General features: G+C 38.2%; 1 protein-coding gene and 2 long non-coding RNA genes across 3 annotated transcripts in view; 1 reads left to right on the plus strand and 2 right to left on the minus strand.

Moving 5' to 3' along the window:
* Positions 1–27,094, minus strand: part of PEA15 (proliferation and apoptosis adaptor protein 15) — a 66,092-nt gene that overhangs the window by 23,062 nt on the left and 15,936 nt on the right. The gene's annotated exons all lie outside the window — the stretch shown is intronic.
* On the minus strand, positions 3,542–6,081 carry LOC142664929 (uncharacterized). Its single transcript, XR_012851412.1, has 3 exons — positions 5,935–6,081; positions 4,007–4,139; positions 3,542–3,755 (listed from the first exon to the last, which is right to left on the minus strand). It is a non-coding gene; the product is annotated as an uncharacterized LOC142664929 (long non-coding RNA).
* LOC142664944 (uncharacterized) lies at positions 6,605–9,145 on the plus strand. The gene is made up of 3 exons (XR_012851419.1): positions 6,605–6,752; positions 8,548–8,680; positions 8,932–9,145. It is a non-coding gene; the product is annotated as an uncharacterized LOC142664944 (long non-coding RNA).

Below are 27,094 nucleotides of genomic sequence, written 5' to 3' on the forward strand. Positions count from 1 at the left end.
CTTCAGGGCCCGGGCTAGGCTGGATCACGGGGCTTGTGCAGCGAGCTGACCCTGCGGCCAGCTGGGGTAGCACTGGGTGGGGAACAAACTTAAAACTGACCTCCTCCACGATTTTTCCAGCCTTTCTTGATTTTAGTCGCCGCCGGGCTTTGCGCTTTGCTGCGCGCTTGGCATTAACATTCTCCTCTGGACCCAAGTCCGCGCCAAAAGAAAAATGCTGCAGGCTCACCGGAGACTGGAGCTGCCGTATTTCCGCCATCAGCCTCCCACCTGAATTGCTGCTGCTGATGTCCTGGTCACAGGTGTCCCCCTCACCAGCTGAGCTGGAGTCCATGGGTAAAGCCACTTGCTCTGCAGGCAGCTCGCTGCACGTACTCCGCTGACCAGACGCACCCGGACACATTTCCTCCTCCTCACCCTCATCATCCGTCTGCTTTCCAGGGTCACAGACACCCTTCATTGCCCGGAACCGATCATCATTAAGGAGTTTCTCCTTGAAAGGTCCACTATTCTCCAAAATAAACTTGCGCTTTTCTTTCAGGGCATCCACCTCAGATTTGAGATCCCTGATAGTCGCCATTACTACCAACCTCTTTGCTCCAGAAGTGACGTGCGACCGAACCCGGGCTGCTTTCAGCTCCTCCTGGAGCTTCCGAATGGCCTTCCCGGCGTCCTCATACCCACGGAGGCACTCCGCAACACGGGAGCTAAAGGTGGTTGTTGACTCCGTGGCACGTAGTTCACCCCAATCTGCCTCCACACCATCATGCATGCTCTGCTGCACATCTCCAGGAGCAATCCTGCTGGCTGCAACACCAGGAACCTTGCGGCTTTCCTGGCTTTCTGTCCTGGTTTCAGGCGGGGACAGGATCGGGGCCACATCGCTGTGACCCCGACTAGATCTTCTCACCCCCACAACTTCGGCCGGTTGCTGAACGCTCCCGCTACCCGCCGGCCTAGACCGGGTAACAGGAGGCTGAGAAGCACTTGGCTGGGAAGAACTTCCTCTCATCCCAAGCAGCAAACTCTCTCCCTGGAGAGGAAAGAGCCGACACCCGGAAAGAGCTTCCTCCAACACACAGACAGCACACACCCGCTCCTCCTGTCCTGTATACTGGGTGTAATTCTCAGTATCTGTATTATTCTGTATATATGGACACTGCACAGCACCACTTCTCCTGTCCTGTATACTGGGTGTAATTCTCAGTATCTGTATTATTCTGTATATATATACACTGCACAGTACCACTTCTCCTGTCCTGTATACTGGGTGTAATTCTCAGTGTCTGTATAATTCTGTATATATATATATATAGACACTGCACAGTACCACTTCTCCTGTCCTGTATACTGGGTGTAATTCTCAGTATCTGTATTATTCTGTATATATACACTGCACAGTACCACTTCTCCTGTCCTGTATACTGGGTGTAATGCTCAGTATCTGTATTATTCTGTATATATGGACACTGCACAGTACCACTTCTCCTGTCCTGTATACTGGGTGTAATTCTCAGCATCTGTATTATTCTGTATATATGGACACTGCACAGTACCACTTCTCCTGTCCTGTATACTGGGTGTAATTCTCAGTATCTGTATTATTCTGTATATATGGACACTGCACAGTACCACTTCTCCTGTCCTGTATACTGGGTGTAATTCTCAGTATCTGTATTATTCTGTATATATGGACACTGCACAGCACCACTTCTCCTGTCCTGTATACTGGGTGTAATTCTCAGTATCTGTATTATTCTGTATATATATACACTGCACAGTACCACTTCTCCTGTCCTGTATACTGGGTGTAATTCTCAGTGTCTGTATTATTCTGTATATATATATATATATATATATATATATAGACACTGCACAGTACCACTTCTCCTGTCCTGTATACTGGGTGTAATTCTCACTTTCTATACTAATTATATACTGTTAAATCCAACAAAGAAAATGATCGACTGAAGCACGACAAATTAGTAACAAAATACAAAATTTTATTAACATGAAAACATGACAAAGGTTAAAACTGGAACAGGGAATGAGTCACTCAATAAAAAGACATCGAGAGCAATCATGCACTGGATGTTAATGTGACATGAGTCTATACAGACTTGTTTATTTGTTGATACAGCAAAATAAGATAGTGTGCGTGCCTATGCGGACCTGTAGCTAATAAAGCCTAGTGAATAATGGCAAAAAGACGGTCAACAAGGGATGGAATGCATGTGTGTACTATCTGGGTTGCCTCTATAAGAGTGTGTATGTAGAAATGATAATATTGCAGATACCTGAGTATAATGATTATCTGCGTATGTATAATAACCCAATGTACACCATAGTATGTTTTACAAGGTCAGTACTACAGGTAACATGCAACAATGTGTATAGACACACAACGAGGTACCAAGCCAGTACCAGGTAAGAAAGTCGGTAATAGCTCTATGACATACCAGTGGACATGATGAAGATGTCTGGACCCGACGCGCGTTTCGGCGACTGCCTTCGTCCGGGGTTAGGGTCAAGCTGCTAGAATCTACCAATATATGGAGCGTAGCTCAGGTGTTCGTGATGTAAGAGGAGGAGGAGGCACAATCAAGTGACGAAAAACGGCGTCTGGTGCGGGGTACCAAGATGGCGCTGCCCCACTTCCGGTCCGCGTCATCAGAGAGGATGTGGGGCGGTGCAGACTGACCACACCCCCCACACATCCTACTCTGTATCTAGACAGCGGTCGGAAGAGGCCAGGGCCACTCCCCCCTCGGACATGAACATCTGATCAGGATGTCATGGACACCAGCGCACGATCCATCAGTGATATATGCCAGAAGGAAACAAGGAAAAGAACTTACGATGCGAATGGTTTGCAAAGTATTGTGTACAGCTGGAAATAAAAAGTAACATGAAACGGCTTACTATGGTGTGAATTGTGTAATGTGTAACATGGACAGGGAAGGGGAGGGGGGGGGGGAAAAGAGAAGGAGGGGATAGGTGATGATGTGGAACGATAGATAAATACACCCTGGCAATGGTGAAAAAATATATATGATGAAGAGTGTGAATGTGAAAAGTTGAAAATGAAAAATTTATAAGTATATAAAGTAATGGGTGTGAATGCTGATGGAATTGTAAAAGGGGATGACAGGTGTGGAGTGTGATGCTAGTGAATTGTGCTGGGAATAAGATGAGACATGGGGAAGCAAGGAAATCTAGTCAATGTGTGTGTAACAATACAAATATGGTGGACACCCGATTATGCTATGGACATCAATACTGAGTAACACCTAAATGCTAGGTCTAAAAAAACCATAGTATTACAGCCACATGTGTTGGTACGAAGATACAATACATACGAATGTCTTATACATACAGCATATAAGTCACTTAAAGTTCTCTATGTTTGTAAGAGCTGAATATATATAGTTATGCCTAATAGATACTAGTAGTAGTGCTAAGTAAATTGATAAAGAACACATACACAAAAAAACATATTATAGCAAAATACAGAAATAACGTATTCGCAATGGATACATACAAAATAAAGGATCAAAGTGATCCATACATGATGGAAGAAAAATATAATAATGGATGGGTGATATATGATGCAAATACTACCAAATCTATATGATGACAAATGCAGAAAATATATATAGAACGCAGTATAGTGTCTCTTGTTTCCTCCTAGTAGTAGCAAAGAATGGACCGCAGGACACCTCCTCAGATGAACTCAATGAAAGAGTATCATAGTTCTGTATATCAGAAAAACACAACAAAAGAGGGTAGTTAATTTTTAAAAATGACAACAGGGATGAGGAAAAAATAAAAGCCAAGACCCACAAGGAGTCAATGGTTACAAAAACGAAACAAAGCTCAAAGATTCGTTTAATCCATATGGAGACATTGTCCCAAGGGTCCAGATCCACCGAGACTCACATTGTGCGAGTTTTTGTTTGGTGGCCCCGCCTCTCGTACCGCATATGATATGATCAATCCCTCTCACCTTCAGCTTGGAGGGATCACATGCGTGGTGTGTTCTAAAATGTCGAGCCACAGGTTTCAACATCTCCAAAATTTCTGCCCCTGCTGCTCGCTTTATATCGGCCATATGTTCACGTACCCGCACCTTCAGCTCTCTGGAAGTAAGACCAATGTAAATCTTCGGGCACGGACATACAGCATAATATATGACGGCTTTGGTATTGCATGTGATGGAATGAGTGATATTAAAAGTTTTACTGCCAGATACATCGGTGAAAGTAGTGACATCTTCTATATTAGGGCACGCTACGCATCTTCCGCAGGGCTTACAACCCCATCTTGGGCCCTTGGTCCCAAATGGATATTTAGTTTTTATTGGGTCATAGAAACTTCTTACAAGATGGTCTTTTAGATTTTTGGATCGTCTTGCAGTCACAGAGGGATATTTTGTAATAAACCTGTTTAGGGAGGGATCGGTCAGGAGAATAGGCCAGTATCTTTTGAGGATTTCCTTCATTTGAGGCCATCGAGAATGGTATCCTGTAATGAACCTGACTTGGTTCTGTTTCTCTGCCTTCTTTTTAGGGAAAAGCAGATCATCCCTAGAAGTCCCTTTTGCCCTACGATAGGCTTTTTTTATGGATCTAGCACTGTATCCTCGCTCTAGGAAACGACGTTTCAAATCTACTGCCTGTTTCTCAAAAAGCGAGTCAGAGGAACATATCCTCTTAATCCGTAAAAATTGTCCAATGGGGACCGCTGAAATGGTCTGTGGGGGATGAGATGAGGAAGAGTGGAGCAGTGCATTCACAGAGGTTTCCTTACGGAAGACGTCACTATGTATGAAGCCCCTCTCATCAGTGAAAATCTTCACATCCAAAAAATCCACACAACTAGGATGTGCTTTATGGGTGAATTTAAGGTTTATATCGTTCATGTTAAGGCCAACCATGAAGGAATCCAGATCCGCATGTGTGCCCTTCCAGATGACCAGAATATCATCAATGTAGCGGGCCCAGAAAAGGACCCGCGCCATTGATTCCTCCCGGTCATCTGAGAAAAGAGTCCTCTCCCACAGCCCCAGGAAAAGATTAGCGTAAGATGGTGCACACGCTGCCCCCATAGCTGTTCCCTGGAGCTGTAGGTAGAAATGATCATTGAACACAAAGAAATTGTGTGTTAGGATGTGTTCAAGCATCTGTGCAATAAATGCACATAATGATTTGTCAAGTTCTGATGTTGACAAAAAATACTGGACTGCTCTCAGGCCGTCTTCATGCTTGATGCATGTATAGAGAGACTCTACATCGATGGTAACTAGGAGCATGTCACCATCAATGCTGATACCGCTGATCTTCTGCAAAAGATCAGCAGTATCGCGAATATACGATGGTAAATTGACCACCAGATTTTTTAAATGGTGGTCAATGAATCTGCATATCCCTTCAGTGAGACTGCCCCTGCCAGAGATGATAGGTCTCCCTGGTGGAATCCTCTCATTTTTGTGGATCTTAGGCAGCAGATAAAGGGTAGGAACTGTGGGTTCATCAATTGTAAGTGCCAAGTTGAGTTCTTTAGAGATAACATTGTCTTCCACTGCCTGCAGAAGTTTGATCTGCAACTCCCGTTTAAAGGCTGACAGAGGGTTGAAGGTCAGCCTCCTGTAGCAATGTTTGTCTCGCAGTTGTCTGTTTGCCTCTGCCTCATACATGACACATGGCCACACTACCACATTACCCCCTTTATCTGCTGCCTTGAATACCACATCTTTGATTTTTTTCAATTGTTTTAAGCTGTTTCTCTCTAACGAAGTTAGGTTATCACATTTGATATATCTTGGGATGTTATAAAATTCTTGGGTTACTGATTTAATGAAGAGGTCCACCGCGGGGCATATACTAAGGGCAGGGAAGTTTTTTGACTTAATCCTAATGCATGCAGGAATATTACCTGCCGTTTCATCAATATTATGTTCTGCCAGCAAGTCTTCAAGCGCCTTGAGTGCCTGCTGTTCCTCAGATGTAGGGAACAGATCCCTGTCCACTGGTTTGTTGAACCATTTGTTGAAAATAAGTGAGCGGCCAAAGACATGTAAATCTTTTACTGCAGAAAACATATCAAAAGCAGCACTAGGTGAAAAAGTCAGGCCCTTGGCTATTAATTCCAAATCAATTTTAGAGAATACATGTGAAGACAAATTAATTACCTTTAGTTGACTACTCGGTTCTCGTACATCTGGTCGTTTTTTATTACTATCCAAGAAATTAAGTCCAGAAAATTCTCCAGAGATATTGGAGATTTCCAAAATAATAAAGTATACAGGTGGAGAAGAAACCAGGCCCCAGGTGGTCTCAACCGTACTCCTTCCATCTCCTCTATTTCGTCTCAGAGTGAAACCGATACCATGCCCTATAGATCTACCTTCAACACTCGGCCTAAAAGAAAACTGGCACAAAAACAAGCAGCTAATAAAAAACGACCAGATGTACGAGAACCGAGTAGTCAACTAAAGGTAATTAATTTGTCTTCACATGTATTCTCTAAAATTGATTTGGAATTAATAGCCAAGGGCCTGACTTTTTCACCTAGTGCTGCTTTTGATATGTTTTCTGCAGTAAAAGATTTACATGTCTTTGGCCGCTCACTTATTTTCAACAAATGGTTCAACAAACCAGTGGACAGGGATCTGTTCCCTACATCTGAGGAACAGCAGGCACTCAAGGCGCTTGAAGACTTGCTGGCAGAACATAATATTGATGAAACGGCAGGTAATATTCCTGCATGCATTAGGATTAAGTCAAAAAACTTCCCTGCCCTTAGTATATGCCCCGCGGTGGACCTCTTCATTAAATCAGTAACCCAAGAATTTTATAACATCCCAAGATATATCAAATGTGATAACCTAACTTCGTTAGAGAGAAACAGCTTAAAACAATTGAAAAAAATCAAAGATGTGGTATTCAAGGCAGCAGATAAAGGGGGCAATGTGGTGGTGTGGCCATGTGTCATGTATGAGGCAGAGGCAAACAGACAACTGCGAGACAAACATTGCTACAGGAGGCTGACCTTCAACCCTCTGTCAGCCTTTAAACGGGAGTTGCAGATCAAACTTCTTCAGGCAGTGGAAGACAATGTTATCTCTAAAGAACTCAACTTGGCACTTACAATTGATGAACCCACAGTTCCTACCCTTTATCTGCTGCCTAAGATCCACAAAAATGAGAGGATTCCACCAGGGAGACCTATCATCTCTGGCAGGGGCAGTCTCACTGAAGGGATATGCAGATTCATTGACCACCATTTAAAAAATCTGGTGGTCAATTTACCATCGTATATTCGCGATACTGCTGATCTTTTGCAGAAGATCAGCGGTATCAGCATTGATGGTGACATGCTCCTAGTTACCATCGATGTAGAGTCTCTCTATACATGCATCAAGCATGAAGACGGCCTGAGAGCAGTCCAGTATTTTTTGTCAACATCAGAACTTGACAAATCATTATGTGCATTTATTGCACAGATGCTTGAACACATCCTAACACACAATTTCTTTGTGTTCAATGATCATTTCTACCTACAGCTCCAGGGAACAGCTATGGGGGCAGCGTGTGCACCATCTTACGCTAATCTTTTCCTGGGGCTGTGGGAGAGGACTCTTTTCTCAGATGACCGGGAGGAATCAATGGCGCGGGTCCTTTTCTGGGCCCGCTACATTGATGATATTCTGGTCATCTGGAAGGGCACACATGCGGATCTGGATTCCTTCATGGTTGGCCTTAACATGAACGATATAAACCTTAAATTCACCCATAAAGCACATCCTAGTTGTGTGGATTTTTTGGATGTGAAGATTTTCACTGATGAGAGGGGCTTCATACATAGTGACGTCTTCCGTAAGGAAACCTCTGTGAATGCACTGCTCCACTCTTCCTCATCTCATCCCCCACAGACCATTTCAGCGGTCCCCATTGGACAATTTTTACGGATTAAGAGGATATGTTCCTCTGACTCGCTTTTTGAGAAACAGGCAGTAGATTTGAAACGTCGTTTCCTAGAGCGAGGATACAGTGCTAGATCCATAAAAAAAGCCTATCGTAGGGCAAAAGGGACTTCTAGGGATGATCTGCTTTTCCCTAAAAAGAAGGCAGAGAAACAGAACCAAGTCAGGTTCATTACAGGATACCATTCTCGATGGCCTCAAATGAAGGAAATCCTCAAAAGATACTGGCCTATTCTCCTGACCGATCCCTCCCTAAACAGGTTTATTACAAAATATCCCTCTGTGACTGCAAGACGATCCAAAAATCTAAAAGACCATCTTGTAAGAAGTTTCTATGACCCAATAAAAACTAAATATCCATTTGGGACCAAGGGCCCAAGATGGGGTTGTAAGCCCTGCGGAAGATGCGTAGCGTGCCCTAATATAGAAGATGTCACTACTTTCACCGATGTATCTGGCAGTAAAACTTTTAATATCACTCATTCCATCACATGCAATACCAAAGCCGTCATATATTATGCTGTATGTCCGTGCCCGAAGATTTACATTGGTCTTACTTCCAGAGAGCTGAAGGTGCGGGTACGTGAACATATGGCCGATATAAAGCGAGCAGCAGGGGCAGAAATTTTGGAGATGTTGAAACCTGTGGCTCGACATTTTAGAACACACCACGCATGTGATCCCTCCAAGCTGAAGGTGAGAGGGATTGATCATATCATATGCGGTACGAGAGGCGGGGCCACCAAACAAAAACTCGCACAATGTGAGTCTCGGTGGATCTGGACCCTTGGGACAATGTCTCCATATGGATTAAACGAATCTTTGAGCTTTGTTTCGTTTTTGTAACCATTGACTCCTTGTGGGTCTTGGCTTTTATTTTTTCCTCATCCCTGTTGTCATTTTTAAAAATTAACTACCCTCTTTTGTTGTGTTTTTCTGATATACAGAACTATGATACTCTTTCATTGAGTTCATCTGAGGAGGTGTCCTGCGGTCCATTCTTTGCTACTACTAGGAGGAAACAAGAGACACTATACTGCGTTCTATATATATTTTCTGCATTTGTCATCATATAGATTTGGTAGTATTTGCATCATATATCACCCATCCATTATTATATTTTTCTTCCATCATGTATGGATCACTTTGATCCTTTATTTTGTATGTATCCATTGCGAATACGTTATTTCTGTATTTTGCTATAATATGTTTTTTTGTGTATGTGTTCTTTATCAATTTACTTAGCACTACTACTAGTATCTATTAGGCATAACTATATATATTCAGCTCTTACAAACATAGAGAACTTTAAGTGACTTATATGCTGTATGTATAAGACATTCGTATGTATTGTATCTTCGTACCAACACATGTGGCTGTAATACTATGGTTTTTTTAGACCTAGCATTTAGGTGTTACTCAGTATTGATGTCCATAGCATAATCGGGTGTCCACCATATTTGTATTGTTACACACACATTGACTAGATTTCCTTGCTTCCCCATGTCTCATCTTATTCCCAGCACAATTCACTAGCATCACACTCCACACCTGTCATCCCCTTTTACAATTCCATCAGCATTCACACCCATTACTTTATATACTTATAAATTTTTCATTTTCAACTTTTCACATTCACACTCTTCATCATATATATTTTTTCACCATTGCCAGGGTGTATTTATCTATCGTTCCACATCATCACCTATCCCCTCCTTCTCTTTTCCCCCCCCCCCTCCCCTTCCCTGTCCATGTTACACATTACACAATTCACACCATAGTAAGCCGTTTCATGTTACTTTTTATTTCCAGCTGTACACAATACTTTGCAAACCATTCGCATCGTAAGTTCTTTTCCTTGTTTCCTTCTGGCATATATCACTGATGGATCGTGCGCTGGTGTCCATGACATCCTGATCAGATGTTCATGTCCGAGGGGGGAGTGGCCCTGGCCTCTTCCGACCGCTGTCTAGATACAGAGTAGGATGTGTGGGGGGTGTGGTCAGTCTGCACCGCCCCACATCCTCTCTGATGACGCGGACCGGAAGTGGGGCAGCGCCATCTTGGTACCCCGCACCAGACGCCGTTTTTCGTCACTTGATTGTGCCTCCTCCTCCTCTTACATCACGAACACCTGAGCTACGCTCCATATATTGGTAGATTCTAGCAGCTTGACCCTAACCCCGGACGAAGGCAGTCGCCGAAACGCGCGTCGGGTCCAGACATCTTCATCATGTCCACTGGTATGTCATAGAGCTATTACCGACTTTCTTACCTGGTACTGGCTTGGTACCTCGTTGTGTGTCTATACACATTGTTGCATGTTACCTGTAGTACTGACCTTGTAAAACATACTATGGTGTACATTGGGTTATTATACATACGCAGATAATCATTATACTCAGGTATCTGCAATATTATCATTTCTACATACACACTCTTATAGAGGCAACCCAGATAGTACACACATGCATTCCATCCCTTGTTGACCGTCTTTTTGCCATTATTCACTAGGCTTTATTAGCTACAGGTCCGCATAGGCACGCACACTATCTTATTTTGCTGTATCAACAAATAAACAAGTCTGTATAGACTCATGTCACATTAACATCCAGTGCATGATTGCTCTCGATGTCTTTTTATTGAGTGACTCATTCCCTGTTCCAGTTTTAACCTTTGTCATGTTTTCATGTTAATAAAATTTTGTATTTTGTTACTAATTTGTCGTGCTTCAGTCGATCATTTTCTTTGTTGGATTTATCTGTTGTTGATCGATGCACCAAGGTATCTTGGTCATTACCTGGGACGTAGACACAGTAGATTTCATATTGTTCAGCAACTTTGCTTTATATTGAACATCACTCTGTGTCTGTGCCCCTCTTCGGTGGTATTGTATTTGTTTATAATTATATACTGTGCCTGGAATATACTGAATATACCGTATATACTGGCAGTAAAAACATTTGACACACAGAATTAACTTGTAGTACCGCTATTCACCACTACAACAATGAAAGCTACTTTTTACACAGGCAACAATGCAGCAGCGCCCCTAGCTATTACCAAATAATTAACATAAAATCCCGATCTTTGAAAAGCAATAATTTCAGAATGAAGGATCACACAGATGTGTCATCTATCTTGTTTTAATCTGCAAGAAAATCTCTAGAACATAGATATTTCAAAAAAGTGAGTGAAACAATTCCTTTAAAAGCTAGAACACAAGCATTGTAGGATATGGGCTGAATCTACCAGTGCCATTTAAAGCAAGACAGACATCCTGTTACCATCTCGTTCCTAGATCATTAGTCTCCAATGTGCTGGCAGAGATGGGCGACAGGCAGACAGGCAGCCCCATTGTCGTCAATGGTGACCCTGCCGCGCAGTTTGAGAATGCCATTCTGAAGAAATGATTTGCCACAGAAATCAGGTCGCTGCGTCCTCTCAGGTTACCTTGTCTTACATAAAAATCATTTCATTCTGACATCTGATCTTCAAATATTATCTTGTCATATTGTGGAAGGAAAATCACAGGAAATATATTCACTGGCATGAAAATGATTTCGTTGTTAGTGTACATGCTGGTATAACCTGGGTATATAATATATATGTACAGCTGGTATAACCTGGGTATATAATATATATGTACAGCTGGTATAACCTGGACATCTTCTGTATATAATTATATATGTACAGCTGGTATAAGTTATACATCTTCTTGTATATAGTGATACGGAGCATGCTGGTATAACCTGGGTATCTTCTGTATATAATTATATATGTACAGCTGGTATAAGTTATACATCTTCTTGTATATAGTGATATGGAACATGCTGGTATAACCTGGGTATCTTCTGTATATAATTATATATGTACAGCTGGTATAAGTTATACATCTTCTTGTATATAGTGATATGGAGCATGCTGGTATAACCTGGGTATCTTCTGTATATAATTATATATGTACAGCTGGTATAAGTTACACATCTTCCTGTATATAGTGATATGGAGCATGCTGGTATGACCTGGGTATCTTCTGTATATAATTATATATTTACAGCTAGTATAAATTACACATCTTCTTGTATATAGTGATATGGAGCATGCTGGTATAACCTGGGTATCCTCTGTATATAATTATATATGTACAGCTGGTATAAGTTATACATCTTCTTGTATATAGTGATATGGAGCATGCTGGTATATCCTGGGTATCTTCTGTATATAATTATATATGTACAGCTGGTATAAGTTATACATCTTCTTGTATATAGTGATAGGTCACATGCTGGTATAACCTGGGTATCTTCTGTATATAATTATACATGTACAGCTGGTATAAGTCATACATCTTCTTGTATATAGTGATATGGAGCATGCTGGTATAACCTGGGTATCTTCTGAATATAATTATATATGTACAGATGGTATAAGTTATACATCTTCCTGTATATAGTGATATGGAGCATGCTGGTGTAACCTGGGTATCTGCTGTATATAATTATATATGTACAGCTGGTATTAGTTATACATCTTTTTGTATATAGTGATATGGAGCATGCTGGTATAACCTGGGTATCTTCTGTATATAATTATATATGTACAGCTGGTATAAGTTATACATCTTCTTGTATATAGTGATATGGAGCATGCTGGTATAACCTGGGTATCTTCTGTATATAATTATATATGTACAGCTGGTATAAGTTATACATCTTCTTGTATATAGTGATATGGAGCATGCTGGTATAACCTGGGTATATTCTGTATATAATTATATATGTACAGCTGGTATAAGTTATACATCTTCTTGTATATAGTGATATGGAGCATGCTGGTATAACCTGGGTATCTTCTGTATATAATTATATATGTACAGCTGGTATAAGTTATACATCTTCCTGTATATAGTGATATGGAGCATGCTGGTATAACCTGGGTATCTTCTGTATATAATTATATATGTACAGCTGGTATAAGTTATACATCTTCTTGTATATAGTGATATGGGGCATGCTGGTATAACCTGGGTATCTTCTGTATATAATTATATATGTACAGCTGGTATAAGTTATACATCTTCTTGTATATAGTGATATGGAGCATGCTGGTATAACCTGGGTATCTCCTGTATATAATTATATATGTACAGCTGGTATAAGTTATACATCTTCTTGTATATAGTGATATGGAGCATGCTGGTATAACCTGGGTATCTTCTGTATATAATTATATATGTACAGCTGGTATAAGTTATACATCTTCTTGTATATAGTGATATGGAGCATGCTGGTATAACCTGGGTATCTTCTGTATATAATTCTATATGTACAGCTGGTATAAGTTATACATCTTCTTGTATATAGTGATATAGACCATGCTGGTATAACCTGGGTATCTTCTGTATATAATTATATATGTACAGCTGGTATAAGTTATACATCTTCTTGTATATAGAGATATGGAGCATGCTGGTATAACCTGGGTATCCTCTGTATATAATTATATATGTACAGCTGGTATAAGATATACATCTTCTTGTATATAGTGATATGGATCATGCTGGTATAACCTGGGTATCTTCTGAATGTAATTATATATGTACAGCTGGTATAAGTTATACATCTTCTTGTATATAGTGATAAGGCGCATGCTGGTATAACCTGGGTATCTTCTGTATATAATTATATATGTACAGCTGGTATAAGTTATTCATCTTCTTGTATATAGTGATATGGAGCATGCTGGTATAACCTGGGTATCTTATGTATATAATTATATATGTACAGCTGGTATAAGTTATACATCTTCTTGTATATAGTGATATGGAGCATTTTGGTATAACCTGGGTATCTTCTGTATATAATTATATATGTGCAGCTGGTATAAGTTATACATCTTCCTGTATATAGTGATATGGAGCATGCTGGTATAACCTGGGTATCTTCTATATATAATTATATATGTGCAGCTGGTATAAGTTATACATCATCCTGTATATAGTGATATGGAGCATGCTGGTATAACCTGGGTATATTCTGTATATAATTTTATATGTACAGCTGGTATAAGTTATACATCTTCTTGTATATAGTGATATGGAGCATGCTGGTATAACCTGGGTATCTTCTGTATATAATTATATATGTACAGCTGGTATAAGTTATACATCTTCTTGTATATAGTGATATGGAGCATGCTGGTATAACCTGGGTATCTGCTGTATATAATATATATGTACAGCTGGTATTAGTTATACATCTTTTTGTATATAGTGATATGGAGCATGCTGGTATAACCTGGGTATATTCTGTATATAATTATATATGTACAGCTGGTATAAGTTATACATCTTCTTGTATATAGTGATATGGAGCATGCTGGTATAACCTGGGTATCTTCTGTATATAATTATATATGTACAGCTGGTATAAGTTATACATCTTCTTGTATATAGTGATATGGAGCATGCTGGTATAACCTGGGTATATTCTGTATATAATTATATATGTACAGCTGGTATAAGTTATACATCTTCTTGTATATAGTGATATGGCGCATGCTGGTATAACCTGGGTATCTTCTGTATATAATTATATATGTACAGCTGGTATAAGTTATACATCTTCTTGTATGTAGTGATATGGAGCATGCTGGTATAACCTGGGTATCTTATGTATATAATTATATATGTACAGCTGGTATAAGTTATACATCTTCTTGTGTATAGTGATATGGAGCATGCTGGTATAACCTGGGTATCTTCTGTATATAATTATATATGTACAGCTGGTATAAGTTATACATCTTCTTGTATATAGTGATATGGAGCATGCTGGTATAACCTGGGTATATTCTGTATATAATTATATATGTACAGCTGGTATAAGTTATACATCTTCTTGTATATAGTGATATGGAGCATGCTGGTATAACCTGGGTATCTTCTGTGTATAATTATATATGTACAGCTGGTATAAGTTATACATCTTCCTGTATATAGTGATACGGAGCATGCTGGTATAACCAGGGTATCTTCTGTATATAATTATATATGTACAGCTGGTATAAGTTGTACATCTTCTTGTATATAGTGATATGGAGCATGCTGGTATAACCTGGGCATCTTCTGTATATAATTATATATGTACAGCTGGTATAAGTTATACATCTTCTTGTATATAGTGATATGGAGCATGCTGGTATAACCTGGGTATCTTCTGTATATAATTATATATGTACAGCTAGTATAAGTTATACATCTTCTTGTATATAGTGATATGGAGCATGCTGGTATAACCTGGGCATCTTCTGTATATAATTATATATGTACAGCTGGTATAAGTTATACATCTTCCTGTATATAGTAATATGGAGCATGCTGGTATAACCTGGGTATCTTCTGTATATAATTATATATGTACAGCTGGTATACGTTATACATCTTCTTGTATATAGTGATATGGAGCATGCTGGTGTAACCTGGGTATCTTCTGTATATAATTATATATGTACAGCTGTTATAAGTTATACATCTGCTTTTGTATAGTGATATGGAGCATGCTGGTATAACCTGGGTATCTCCTGTATATAATTATATATGTACAGCTGGCATAGGTTATACATCTTCTTGTATATAGTGATATGGAGCATGCTGGTATAACCTGGGTATCTTCTGTATATAATTATATATGTACAGCTGGTATAAGTTACACATCTTCTTGTATATAGTGATATGGAGCATGCTGGTATAACCTGTGTATCTTCAGTATATAATGATATATGTACAGCTGGTATAAGTTATACATCTTCTTGTATATAGTGATATGGAGCATGCTGGTATAACCTGGGTATCTTCTGTATATAATTATGTATGTACAGCTGGTATAAGTTATGCATCTTCTTGTATATAGTGATATGGAGCATGCTGGTATAACCTGGGTATATTCTGTATATAATTATATATGTACAGCTGGTATAAGTTATACATCTTCCTGTATATAGTGATATGGAGCATGCTGGTATAACCTGGGTATCTTCTGTATATAATTATATATGTGCAGCTGGTATAAGTTATACATCTTCTTGTATATAGTGATATGGAGCATGCTGGTATAACCTGGGTATCTTCTGTATATAATTATATATGTACAGCTGGTATAAGTTACACATCTTCTTGTATATAGTGATATGGAGCATGCTGGTATAACCTGTGTATCTTCAGTATATAATGATATATGTACAGCTGGTATAAGTTATACATCTTCTTGTATATAGTGATATGGAGCATGCTGGTATAACCTGGGTATCTTCTGTATATAATTATATATGTGCAGCTGGTATAAGTTATACATCTTCTTGTATATAGTGATATGGAGCATGCTGGTATAACCTGGGTATCTTCTGTATATAATTATATATGTACAGCTGGTATAAGTTACACATCTTCTTGTATATAGTGATATGGAGCATGCTGGTATAACCTGTGTATCTTCAGTATATAATGATATATGTACAGCTGGTATAAGTTATACATCTTCTTGTATATAGTGATATGGAGCATGCTGGTATAACCTGGGTATCTTCTGTATATAATTATGTATGTACAGCTGGTATAAGTTATGCATCTTCTTGTATATAGTGATATGGAGCATGCTGGTATAACCTGGGTATCTTCTGTATATAATTATATATGTGCAGCTGGTATAAGTTATACATCTTCTTGTATATAGTGATATGGAGCGTGCTGGTATAACCTGGGTACATTCTGTATATAATTATATATGTACAGCTGGTATAAGTTATACATCTTCTTGTATATAGTGATATGGAGCGTGCTGGTATAACCTGGGTACATTCTGTATATAATTATATATGTACAGCTGGTATAAGTTATACATCTTCTTGTATATAGTGATATGGAGCATGCTTGTATAACCTGGGTATCTTCTGTATATAATTATATATGTGCAGCTGGTATAAGTTATACATCTTCTTGTATATAGTGATATGGAGCATGCTGGTATAACCTGGGTACATTCTGTATATAATTATATATGTACAGCTGGTATAAGTTATACATCTTCTTGTATATAGTGATATGGAACATGCTGGTATAACCTGGGTATCTTCTGTATATAATTATATATGTACAGCTGGTATAAGTTATACATCTTCCTGTATATAGTGATATGGAGCATGCTGGTATAACCTGGGTATCTTCTGTATATAATTATATATGTACAGCTGGTATAAGTTATACATCTTCTTGTATATAGTGATATGGAGCATGCTGGTATAACCTGGGTATCTTCTGTATATAATTATATATGCACAGCTGGTATAAGTTATACATCTTCTTGTATATAGTGATATGGAGCATGCTGGTATAACCTGGGTATCTTCTGTATATAGTTATATATGTACAGCTGGTATAAGTTATACATCTTCTTATATATAGTGATATGGAGCATGCTGGTATAACCTGGGTATCTTCTGTATATATAATTATATATGTACAGCTGGTATAAGTTATACATATTCTTGTATATAGTGATATGGAGCATGCTGGTATAACCTGGGTATCTTCTGTATATAGTTATATATGTACAGCTGGTATAAGTTATACATCTTCTTGTATATAGTGATATGGAGCATGCTGGTATAACCTGGGTATCTTCTGTATATAATTATATATGTACAGCTGGTATAAGTTATACATCTTGTATATAGTGATATGGAGCATGCTGGTATAACCTGGGTATCTTCTGTATATAATTATATATGTACAGCTGGTATAAGTTATACATCTTCTTGTATATAGTGATATGGAGCATGCTAGTATAACCTGTGTATCTTCTGTATATAATTATATATGTACAGCTGGTATATGTTATACATCTTCTTGTATATAGTGATATGGAGCACGCTGGTATAACCTGGGTATCTTCTGTATATAATTATATATGTACAGCTGGTATAAGTTATACATCTTCTTGTATATAGTGATATGGAGCATGCTGGTATAACCTGGGTATCTTCTGTATATAATTATATATGTACAGCTGGTATAAGTTATACATCTTGTATATAGTGATATGGAGCATGCTGGTATAACCTGGGTATCTTCTGTATATAATTATATATGTACAGCTGGTATAAGTTATACATCTTCTTGTATATAGTGATATGGAGCATGCTAGTATAACCTGTGTATCTTCTGTATATAATTATATATGTACAGCTGGTATATGTTATACATCTTCTTGTATATAGTGATATGGAGCACGCTGGTATAACCTGGGTATCTTCTGTATATAATTATATATGTACAGCTGGTATAAGTTATACATCTTCTTGTATATAGTGATATGGAGCATGCTAGTATAACCTGTGTATCTTCTGTATATAATTATATATGTACAGCTGGTATAAGTTATACATCTTCTTGTATATAGTGATATGGAGCATGCTGGTATAACCTGGGTATCTTCTGTATATAATTATATATGTACAGCTGGTATATGTTATACATCTTCTTGTATATAGTGATATGGAGCACGCTGGTATAACCTGGGTATCTTCTGTATATAATTATATATGTACAGCTGGTATAAGTTATACATCTTCTTGTATATAGTGATATGGAGCATGCTGGTATAACCTGGGTATCTTCTGTATATAATTATATATGTACAGCTGGTATAAGTTATACATCTTCTTGTATATAGTGATATGGAGCATGCTGGTATAACCTGGGTATCTTCTGTATATAATTATATATGTACAGCCGGTATAAGTTATACATCTTCTTGTATATAGTGATATGGAGCATGCTGGAATAAACTGGGTATCTTCTGTATATAATTATATATGTACAGCTGGTATAAGTTATACATCTTCTTGTATGTAGTGATATGGAGCATGCTGGTATAACCTGGGTATCTCCTGTATATAATTATATATGTACAGCTGGTATAAGTTATACATCTTCTTGTATATAGTGATATGGAGCATGCTGGTATAACCTGGGTATCTTCTGTATATAATTATATATGTACAGCTGGTATACGTTATACATCTTCTTGTATATAGTTATATGGAGCATGCTGGTATAACCTGGGCATCTTCTGTATATAATTATATATGTACAGCTGGTATAAGTTATACATCTTCCTGTATATAGTGATATGGAGCATGCTGGTATAACCTGGGTATCTTCTGTATATAATTATATATGTACAGCTGGTATATGTTATACATCTTCTTGTATATAGTGATATGGAGCATGCTGGTATAACCTGGGTATCTTCTGTATATGATTATATATGTACAGCTGGTATAAGTTATACATCTTCTTGTATATAGTGATATGGAGCATGCTGGTATAACTTGGGTATCTTCTGTATATAATTATATATGTACAGCTGGTATATGTTATACATCTTCTTGTATATAGTGATATGGAGCATGCTGGTATAACCTGGGTATCTTCTGTATATGATTATATATGTACAGCTGGTATAAGTTATACATCTTCTTGTATATAGTGATATGGAGCATGCTGGTATAACTTGGGTATCTTCTGTATATAATTATATATGTACAGCTGGTATAAGTTATACATCTTCTTGTATATAGTGATATGGAGCATGCTGGTATAACCTGGGCATCTTCTGTATATAATTATATATGTACAGCTGGTATAAGTTATACATCTTCTTGTATATAGTGATATGGAGCATGCTGGTATAACCTGGGTATCTTCTGTATATAATTATATATGTACAGCTGGTATATGTTATACATCTTCTTGTATATAGTGATATGGAGCATGCTGGTATAACCTGGGTATCTTCTGTATATAGTTATATATATGTCTGGTATAAGTTATACATCTTCCTGTATATAGTGATATGGAGCATGCTGGTATAACCTGGGTATCTTCTGTATATAATTATATATGTACAGCTGGTGTAAGTTATACATCTTCTTGTATATAGTGATATGGAGCATGCTGGTATAACCTGGGTATCTTCTGTATATAATTATATATGTACAGCTGGTATAAGTTATACATCTTCTTGTATATAGTGATATGGAGCATGCTGGTATAACCTGGGTATCTTCTGTATATAATTATATATGTACAGCTGGTATAAGTTATACATCTTCTTGTATATAGTGATATGGAGCATGCTGGTATATCCTGGGCATCTTCTGTATATAATTATATATGTACAGCTGGTATAAGTTATACATCTTCTTGTATATAGTGACATGGAGCATGCTGGTATAACCTGGGTATCTTCTGTATATAATTATATATGTACAGCTGGTATAAGTTATACATCTTCTTGTATATAGTGATATGGAGCATGCTGGTATAACCTGGGTATCTTCTGTATATAATTATATATGTGCAGCTGGTATAAGTTATACATCTTCTTGTATATTGTGATATAGAGCATGCTGGTATAACCTGGGTATCTTCTGTATATAATTATATATGTGCAGCTGGTATAAGTTATACATCTTCTTGTATATAGTGATATGGAGCATGCTGGTATAACCTGGGTATATTCTGTATATAATTATATATGTACAGCTGGTATAAGTTATACATCTTCTTGTATATAGTGACATGGAGCATGCTGGTATAACCTGGGTATGATCTGTATATAACTATATATGTACAGCTGGTATAAGTTATACATCTTCTTGTATATAGTGATATGGGGCATGCTGGTATAACCTGGGTATCTTCTGTATATAATTATATATGTACAGCTGGTATAAGTTATACATCTTCTTGTATATTGTGATATAGAGCATGCTGGTATAACCTGGGTATCTTCTGTATATAATTATATATGTACAGCTGGTATAAGTTATACATCTTCTTGTATATAGTGATATGGAGCATGCTGGTATAACCTGGGTATCTCCTGTATATAATTATATATGTACAGCTGGTATGAGTTATACATCTTCTTGTATATAGTGATATGGGGCATGCTGGTATAACCTGGGTATCTTCTGTATATAGTTATATATATGTCTGGTATAAGTTATACATCTTCCTGTATATAGTGATATGGAGCATGCTGGTATAACCTGGGTATCTTCTGTATATAATTATATATGTACAGCTGGTGTAAGTTATACATCTTCTTGTATATAGTGATATGGAGCATGCTGGTATAACCTGGGTATCTTCTGTATATAATTATATATGTACAGCTGGTATAAGTTATACATCTTCTTGTATATAGTGATATGGAGCATGCTGGTATAACCTGGGTATCTTCTGTATATAATTATATATGTACAGCTGGTATAAGTTATACATCTTCTTGTATATAGTGATATGGAGCATGCTGGTATATCCTGGGCATCTTCTGTATATAATTATATATGTACAGCTGGTATAAGTTATACATCTTCTTGTATATAGTGACATGGAGCATGCTGGTATAACCTGGGTATCTTCTGTATATAATTATATATGTACAGCTGGTATAAGTTATACATCTTCTTGTATATAGTGATATGGAGCATGCTGGTATAACCTGGGTATCTTCTGTATATAATTATATATGTGCAGCTGGTATAAGTTATACATCTTCTTGTATATTGTGATATAGAGCATGCTGGTATAACCTGGGTATCTTCTGTATATAATTATATATGTGCAGCTGGTATAAGTTATACATCTTCTTGTATATAGTGATATGGAGCATGCTGGTATAACCTGGGTATATTCTGTATATAATTATATATGTACAGCTGGTATAAGTTATACATCTTCTTGTATATAGTGACATGGAGCATGCTGGTATAACCTGGGTATGATCTGTATATAACTATATATGTACAGCTGGTATAAGTTATACATCTTCTTGTATATAGTGATATGGGGCATGCTGGTATAACCTGGGTATCTTCTGTATATAATTATATATGTACAGCTGGTATAAGTTATACATCTTCTTGTATATTGTGATATAGAGCATGCTGGTATAACCTGGGTATCTTCTGTATATAATTATATATGTACAGCTGGTATAAGTTATACATCTTCTTGTATATAGTGATATGGAGCATGCTGGTATAACCTGGGTATCTCCTGTATATAATTATATATGTACAGCTGGTATGAGTTATACATCTTCTTGTATATAGTGATATGGGGCATGCTGGTATAACCTGGGTATCTTCTGTATATAATTATATATGTACAGCTGGTATAAGTTATACATCTTCTTGTATATTGTGATATAGAGCATGCTGGTATAACCTGGGTATCTTCTGTATATAGTTATATATGTACAGCTGGTATAAGTTATACATCTTCTTGTATATAGTGATATAGAGCATGCTGGTATAACCTGGGTATCTTCTGTATATAGTTATATATGTATAGCTGGTATAAGTTATACATCTTCTTGTATATAGTGATATGGAGCATGCTGGTATAACCTGGGTATATTCTGTATATAATTATATATGTACAGCTGGTATAAGTTATACATCTTCTTGTATATAGTGACATGGAGCATGCTGGTATAACCTGGGTATGATCTGTATATAACTATATATGTACAGCTGGTATAAGTTATACATCTTCTTGTATATAGTGATATGGGGCATGCTGGTATAACCTGGGTATCTTCTGTATATAATTATATATGTACAGCTGGTATAAGTTATACATCTTCTTGTATGTAGTGATATGGAGCATGCTGGTATAATCTGGGTATCTTCTGTATATAATTATATATGTACAGCTGGTATAAGTTATACATCTTCTTGTATATAGTGATATGGAGCGTGCTGGTATAACCTGTGTATCTTCAGTATATAATGATATATGTACAGCTGGTATAAGTTATACATCTTCTTGTATATAGTGATATGGAGCATGCTGGTATAACCTGGGTATCTTCTGTATATAATTATATATGTACAGCTGGTATAAGTTATATATCTTCTTGTATATAGTGATATGGAGTATGCTGGTATAACCTGGGTATCTTCTGTATATAATTATATATGTACAGCTGGTATAAGTTATACATCTTCTTGTATATAGTGATATGGAGCATGCTGGTATAACCTGGGTATCTTCTGTATATAATTATATATGTACAGCTGGTATAAGTTATACATCTTCTTGTATATAGTGATATGGAGCATGCTGGTATAACCTGGGTATCTTCTGTATATAATTATATATGTACAGCTGGTATAAGTTATACATCTTCTTATATATAGTGATATGGAGCATGCTGGTATAACCTGGGTATCTTCTGTATATAATTATATATGTACAGCTGGTATAAGTTATACATCTTATTGTATATAGTGATATGGAGCATGCGGGTATAACCTGGGTATCTTCTGTATATAATATATATGTACAGCTGGTATAAGTTATACATCTTCTTGTATATAGTGATATGGAGCATGCTGGTATAACCTGGGTATCTTCTGTATATAATTATATATGTACAGCTGGTATAAGTTATACATCTTCTTGTATATAGTGATATGGAGCATGCTGGTATAACCTGGATATCTTCTGTATATAATTATATATGTACAGCTGGTATAAGTTATACATCTTCTTGTATATAGTGATATGGAGCATGCTGGTATAACCTGGGTATCTTCTGTATATAATTATGTATGTACAGCTGGTATAAGTTATACATCTTCCTGTATATAGTGATATGGAGCATGCTGGTATAACCTGGGTATCTTCTGTATATAATTATATATATACAGCTGGTATAAGTTATATATCTTCTTGTATATAGTGATATGGAGTATGCTGGTATAACCTGGGTATCTTCTGTATATAATTATATATGTACAGCTGGTATAAGTTATACATCTTCTTGTATATAGTGATATGGAGCATGCTGGTATAACCTGGGTATCTTCTGTATATAGTTATATATATGTCTGGTATAGGTTTATTTCTCACGTCTCAGTTGGATATCAGTAATTATGGGTGACATGTTTAGCTCCTGTATATCTGGAGTATATAACCTCTCGGTCTCTTGGGATGGATTACGCATCTTGTAGATCTAACGTTTGTTTCTTACAGGAAACGTTTCCCTCGCCGCATCAGATACCACAAAATCTCCCCAGTGACATTTACAGAGAATTATCTATACGCCTATTCTGCCAAGTAGCGATGACTCAGGGTATAGCAGAGCGTCCTGCGACTTGGATGTAAAGCGAGAAACAACCGATCCCTGCCGTATCAGCCCCAATGATGGAGGCGGGGGAGATGTATCAAAACTAGTGCAGGGGAAAATATGGAGGAGTTTCCATAGCAACCAATCAGATTGCTGCTCTCATTTATCAGAGGCCCTTTGGAAAATGAAAGCATGAATCTGATAGGTTGCTAAGAATCTGATAGGTTGCTATGGGAACTCCTCCATCTTTTCCTGCACTAGTTTCTGATAAATCTGCCACCGTGTGCACCGGTGTAAGTAGTGAACATCCTATACAACATGACATTATTTATCCCGCAGGATGAACGCCGTAAATAGAAAAAAAAAAGGCCAGAATTGTTGTTTTTTCGTCACCTCATCTCCCAAATAAAATGGAATAAAAATCGATCAAAAAGTCTCATGTACCTTGAGATGGTACCAATAAAAACTACAGCTCGCCCCGCAAAAAAAATCCCCTCACACCGCTCAATTGACGGAAAAATAAAAACAATGTTATGGCTTTCGGAATGCGGCGACACAAATGTTTTTTTTTTCAACAAAAGTAGTAAATCATAAAAAAAATTATATAAGGCCTCATTCATACGCCATGCCCGTAATCACTACCCGTGTTGCGGGTACCGCCAGGCGCGGACGGCCGCGGAAAGCCACCCCCATTTTCGGTCCGTGCTCCCATATAAAGTATGGGAGCACGGTCCGTAAGAAGCAAAAGATAGGACATGTCCTATTTTTTGCGGAGTCGTTCTACGGCCCGGAGACCTTCCTGTAAATATACGGGAAGGTGTCCGTGGTCAATAGAAATGAATGGGTCCGTAATTGGACGAATTCTACGGTTGTCTGCCTTAGTTTGGTATTCTCGTAATCGTATTGACCCTCAGAATAAAGTTAACAAGTCGTTTTTACCACACGGTGAACGCCGTAAAAACGAAACCTAGAAAACAATGGAGGAATCATGGCAAAATGGATGGAAACATAAAAAAGTTATGGCTTTTGGAAGGAGGACAGAAAAAAAAAAGAGGAAAAATGGCTGCGACGCTGAAGGATTAAAGAGCAACTAATGTTTTTGTTTTCAATGTCATAATTGACTTCCGCTCTGGACGCCATTTTCTTGCCCTCCTAGTAGTCACGATGTTCCTCGCATAGAATTAAGGGCCCGTTCACATCACCGTTCATTTCCGTTCTGGGGCTCCGTCGGTGGTTTCCGTCAGGTGAACCCCGCAACGGAAAGCGAAAGTGAAAGCACAGCTTCCGTTTCAGTCACCATTGATCTCAATGGTGAATGAAACATCGCTAATGGTTTCCGTTCGTCACCATTCCGGCTGGTTTCCGGTTTTCCGACGGAATCAATAGCGCAGTCGACTCCGCTATTGATTCCGTCGGAAAACCGGAAACCTGCCGGAATGGTGACGAACGGAAAGCATTAGCGTTGTTTCCGTCCCCATTTAGATCAATGGTGACTGAAACGGAAGCTGTGCTTTCACTTTCGCTTTCCGTTGCGGGGTTCACCCGACGGAAACCTCCGACGGAACCCCGAAACGGAAATGAGCGGTGATGAGGCCCTTAAAGGGGAAAAAATATAGTTTAAGAATTAAAATGAATCCCACCCACTGGTTCAGGATGCTGAGATATGTGACGCTGCATGGAGATTTCAAAGGCCTTGTTCACACGGCGTGTATTAGACGCATTTTTGCTGCATTTTACGCGCCGGAAAACAAGGCCTAACACTGTGACATGCAGGGATCGGGTAGTCACCAGTCACAGGCCCGGTAATGTGAAGACCCTTCAAACAACTCCTCATATCTCAACTTCCTGGACCCCTGAACACTTCACACGGACGGAGTGGGAAATTGGGATTAGTTGCAGTCACGCCCCAATTTTTTGTTTTGAGTGGAGTTACCCTTTAATTTGCGCTTTTACCCCATTTCTGGTTTTCTCTTTAACCCTTTCCTCTTCTGTTTTCTCCTCTGACATACGCTCCATCGTACCCTCCGTTACATTGTCAGCCCGTCTCTCCCTTCACACCCGTTAACCCCCGCTCTCCACCGAGACGTTCTGCGTTCTAACATAAGCCTGAAAGAAATGTGAAAATTGGCTTAGCGCACACAGACAAGACGGGAGGGAGGCCTTGAGGGAAGAGAATGTTTTCTTCCATCTATGTGCAATAAAATCGCCATGGCAACTGACGAGTCTGAGTGAACACGGACCCCCCCCCCCCCCCCGGTATATGGGCTTTACAACCTATTCGCCTTTACTAAACAATATACACGTTTTACAGAACACTCCGGTGGCACAGACTTTATTTTTGGACTTGGGTTATATTACGGGTCAATATTTTTTTTTAACACTTTTATAGAATTTCCCCTTAAATGAGTGTAACATAAAAATATAAGAAACCCTCCACTACCGGGCATGAGATACGGGCACAAGGGCATCAAAAAGACACCCATAGGGGGTTAGTTTGATACTATTTACCGCGCCTGGCATCCTACTAAAAAGGACATTATGAGGGAGGTCCGTCCCTCAGCCAATCAATGTACTGGGCATTGCTGATTGGCTGAGAGCAGCTGACAGACTGGGCTCTCCTCAGAATGCTCCGCCCAGATGTCCGTTTCAGCTGGACTCCAGGTGAAGTGTACGACCCGCAAATTTTGATTTAGGAAACGCCCTTTAATTTAACCCTTAGTTTAGAAAATTCAGTATGTAGTGGAAAAAGAGTTGGGTAATGTGTTCCAAAATTATTTTAAACTTTTTGAATTATCCTGGTCTACAATGTGAAACTTTTTAAGCCCCAGGGATGTCCAAAAACAACCAGACCCGCCCTTTTTGGGACACATTTGCATAAACCACGCCTCTTTTGCTGGGCGGA

The sequence above is a fragment of the Rhinoderma darwinii genome, chromosome 12, assembly GCF_050947455.1.
Source record: "Rhinoderma darwinii isolate aRhiDar2 chromosome 12, aRhiDar2.hap1, whole genome shotgun sequence".
NCBI classification, from domain to species: domain Eukaryota; kingdom Metazoa; phylum Chordata; class Amphibia; order Anura; family Rhinodermatidae; genus Rhinoderma; species Rhinoderma darwinii.